Raw genomic sequence first — 4,953 nt, forward strand, 5'->3', positions numbered from 1 at the left:
TATATCTTGTATCAGTAGCGCCTTCTTTGTCCTATTCTGAAGTTTCATGAAGCACGTAACGCTACAGTGCCAACCTAACGCACTTAACAAACCAAGGTCCAAACGCTCAAAACATGTTCTTTCAACGTTTACGATGCCGCCGCTTTCTCGTCACGGCTTCGACGCCACACTGCGACACAAGCATCGTCCCAGTCGCTGGCCCAGCGCGCTATCACCACTCCGAGCAACATAACAAAGGCAGGGAGCTTTGCGTTGCACTGTCCCACTGCAGGTTATAGCAACTGCGCTTGGAGCGAAACCAAAACTGCCAAAAAAATTCTTGTAGACTAGTTTGCCAGTCAATAGAATGTCAATCCGAAGCCTGTACTTCCCATTATTTCCATTATGGTTGAACGATCGCAGCGCCAGATTTGCCTCTAGGTATACTAATATGAAGCTCTATGCTTCACCCCTTTTCATTGGCTAGGGCACCGTCGCAACGCCGTAGCGCCGTTAGCACTCGGCGCGACCCATAAGAAAAATGGCAAAGTGTGGGAGTAACGCTTGTGTAACCACTAGAACATTTGGCCGATCTATAAGAGCATTCAAAGCGGACAAATCTGATATGTCAATTTTTATCTTACATGAATTTGTTACATTGCCTGCAAGGGTTTCGCAAAAGTCCTATACTCTCATAGTAGTGATAAGTTTGAGAGCTATGTGTAATACATCATAGACCCGAGTAGACAGGTTGGTAGAGTTGCAGTGGTGTTGACAATAATGGGGGTCCCGTAGCCGATATAAATACGGCTAGAGCTAGTTTACAGTCTTCACTGAAAAACGGAGATCACTTGGAAAAACCGCACAACGCCTGGGGTGCTATTCTCGACCAACGCCTCCTCTATAAAGTATAGAGGACGCGCTGTCTCGACACGCATGGCCACGGAGGAAGGAAACTAAGGAGAGGCCCTGACGTCACTCTTTGTGAAGCAAAAGTGAAGCCGGAAGTTGGCGTTGCTCATGGCGATGCTCCGCCTTTTGTGCCACCCTCCTCTCTTGTTTGCATCTTTCGCGAAACCACGCCGCGCTGCGCGTGGTTTCGCACGCGGAGCGCGCGCGCTCGCGCAACATCCGGCAGAGCACGGTGCAGGTAACACAGCGCAACAAGACACGGTGACTAACGCAAACCCGCCCACACAGCGCCTTTGCCACGGCACGAAACCTACCAGAGCAACACGTGTGCGCGCTCAAAAAATCAGAACAACGCCGCCATTGTGGCCCAAAAGGCGTGGCCATGCAGCAAAAAAAATAAAAAAGCAGCAAAAGAAATGAGAACCTATACGTCATTTCCGCCACACTTTTCTCCTAGCGCGCGGAGGGGGTAGGGCCTCTCCTTAGTTTCCTTCCTCCGTGCGCATGGCGGCTGCACGGCCGCCATTATCCGCCATGTTTACTCTCTGATTGGCTGTCGAGAGGTCAGGTGTTTTGAAATTTGTGCCGGGAAGCGGAAGTGTTGCCAAATGCAATTTTGCGTTTTCATCAAGATGACGAAACGTGACGTGGAGCTGCAAATTTTAAGGACTAACACATTTTTTTGGTCCTTGGCAGCTATATTGCGATGTTAGCGCTTCAAAAAGAATGTGAGCGGTAGCGTGCAGAAGCCAGTGCAATGCATCTGCAATTGCGCGAATATGTGGTGGCGATCCAAGATATGCGCCATGCCAGCTTGCTGATTGGCTGAAGGAATATCTCGTGAGGAGCGTCACAGGAAGGGCTGTTTCGTAAACGTCATTTTGACGATGCGTGACGTTGCGCTGGGCCGCCATTGCTGAGATTTTCCGCCATAATTTTTGCTGCGACGAGCCGCGCGAATTATGCTAATGGGGCGCTATTCTGGACATTCCGCCATTTTCTTCGGTGCGTGACGTAGGCGCGACGCAAACAAAATGGCGCTGGTGGCCCAGTTTTGCTTACGTAACGTGACGCCAACTTGACGTTTCGCCTAAGAAACTGAAATGAAGGCACTGAATGTAGCGTTATCGGTAAAGCGAAACAGTTTTCCTCCGCAGTAAAAATAAAGCAGCTATCTCAAAGCATATGATTATTCCGTCGAAAACGCTTCTCGCTTCCGTCGTCTGCTGCGTACAAGCCGTCGTCTGCTTCAATAACTGGGATGCGTGTCCCCGGAAAAGGAATGAGTCATCGCATGGTTGGCGCCAACGCGCTTGTTTTCTTTCTTGAGACAACATACGCGACCTACCAGTGGTGATGCGCGCACGTTCTAGGCCACGTCATCGCTATCTCGTGAAACGCAAGTGACTCAGCCCGACTCGGCTGGCTGAGAAACGGCCGAGTATCACCGATAGCGTTGCGCGCGCCAGAGATATCCACTAGCGCGACGCAAGCGCCGGCGCTGCCATCTCTTGTTCATTTCGCTGGTTACTCGCACCGAGGGAGGAAACTTCAAGGCGCCGCCTTGCGTACATTTCTTTTTATAAATTAGAAAGAGGCCGTTGTCATAACTTTTGATTGTGCAAAAAGGCATTAATCTTGATTACAATACAAATGCAGCAGTGAAAAGTGGACAACATTGCCGAAAGTTTGCTATGTTCCACCAATATTATTTCGTATAAACGCGTTCTTTTAAAAAATGATGGCCCCAAACACAAATGTCAACACCACCCGAGAGCGATGCAAATACTATGAGCACGCGTTATGAACAAAAGATTTTCGTGGTGCCAAACGACGGGGAAAATGTGGCGATACGCATTCTTCTAGGCTGCCATTGCATATGGCTGCTCATTAGCATAATTCGCGCGGCTCGTCGCAGCAAAAATTATGGCGGAAAATCTCAGCAATGGCGGCCCAGCGCAACGTCACGCATCGTCAAAATGACGTTTACGAAACAGCCCTTCCTGTGACGCTCCTCACGAGATATTCCTTCAGCCAATCAGCAAGCTGGCATGGCGCACATCTTGGATCGCCACCACATATTCGCGCAATTGCAGATGCATTGCACTGGCTTCTGCGCACTACCGCTCACATTCTTTTTGAAGCGCTGACATCGCAATATAGCTGCCAAGGACCAAAAAAATGTATTAGTCCATAAAATTTGCAGCTCCACGTCACGTTTCGTCATCTTGATGAAAACGCAAAATTGCATGTTGCAATACTTCCGCTTCCCGGCACAAATTTCAAAACACGTGACCTCTCGACAGCCAATCAGAAAGTAAACATGGCGGATAATGGCGGCCATGCAGCCGCCATGCGTGTCCAGGGGCGCTATAGCAAACTTTCGGGAATGTTGTCCACTTTTCACTGCTGCATTTGTATTGTAATCAAGATTAATGCCTTTTCGCACAATCAAAAGTTATGACAACGGCCTCTTTCTAATTTATAAAAAGAAATGTACGCAAGGTGGCGCCTTGAAGTTTCCTCCCTCGGTGCGAGTAACCAGCGAAATGAACAAGAGATGGCAGCGCCGGCGCTTGCGTCGCTCTAGTGGATATCTCTGGCGCGCGCAACGCTATCGGTGATATCGGCCGTTTCTCAGCCAGCCGAGTCGGGCTGAGTCACTTGCGTTTCACGAGATAGCGATAACGTGGCCTAGAACGTGCGCGCATCACCACTGGTAGGTCGCGTATGTTGTCTCAAGCAAGAAAACAAGCGCGTTGGCGCCAACATGCGATGACTCATTCCATTTTTCTGGAACACGCATCCTAGCTATTCAAGCAGACGATGGCTTGTACGCAGCAGACGACGGAAGCGAGAAGCGTTTTCGACGGAATAATCATACACTTTGAGATAGCTGCTTTATTTTTACTGCGGAGGAAAACTGTTTTGCTTTACCGATAACGCTATATTCAGTGCCTTCATTTCAATTTCTTAGGCGAAACGTCAAGTTGGCGTCACGTTACGTAAGCAAAACGGGGCCACCTGCGCCATTTTGTTTGCGTCGCGCCTACGTCATGCATCGAAGAAAATGGCGGAATGTCCAGAATAGCGCCCCTGTAGTTCAATCTTCTGCACTACTTGCACCATTTACCCCTTGAAGACAGTGATGTTCAATAACTTGCAGAAGAACTCCCATCCCTATGCACGAAAATTCCCCATTTGTGACAATTTTATCTTTATTATTCTGAAATATCTCCGTAAATTTCCCTGCCCATACATACACAGGGTTCTGACTGGTATTGCAGAAGTCGCGGGCCGCGATCAAGGACGTTTATTAGCGTCGCAATTTGGCGGCTAGGCGTGATTATATATATATATATATATATATATATATATATATATATATATATATATATATATATATATATATATATATATATATATATATGTATGTATATGTGTATGTATGTATAATCACGCCTAGCTTCGGCGAGCCCTAACCATTCCTATCGTCGTGACGAAAAAAGTACCACACGGTTTGTGTGTATGTGCTCAAAAACATTACACAGTTTCTCGGTAGCAACATGAGAACTCAATTTCTAACGTGGCCCTTTCTAATGTCGGTACCCGACACATCTTCCGGGTAGACAGAGCTCCAGCGCCCGCTACCACTGGTGCTTCGCAACTTTTTCGCGATCCTGAGTAGGTCACCTTATCAAATATTGACGGAACAAACGGCAGTTGACGTTTTGTACCAGTTTTGTACCAAACAGCACACTGCTCACAAAACGACGCGCACTGAAAAGAGCCTGCTGTGGGTTGTCAAAGTGATGGTTTGCTCAAAGGCATAACTTTATTTACTTCATAGACCTTAAAATTCTCTGCAATATCGCAAAGTTTCCCTCATTTCCTTTCGTTAAAAATTGTGGCTGAAAATTCCTCGAAAAAAGGAACATTTCCTGCACGGAACATCACTGAAGTTGAAAATGAATCGCACACCATGTCACGTGACACCATATCATAATCCTATCATAATCATCAGAATGGGGCAGAATGAGTAGGTTCATCTGTATAGGCGGT

Source organism: Dermacentor andersoni, chromosome 2 (assembly GCF_023375885.2).
Source record: "Dermacentor andersoni chromosome 2, qqDerAnde1_hic_scaffold, whole genome shotgun sequence".
Taxonomy (NCBI): Eukaryota; Metazoa; Arthropoda; class Arachnida; order Ixodida; family Ixodidae; genus Dermacentor; species Dermacentor andersoni.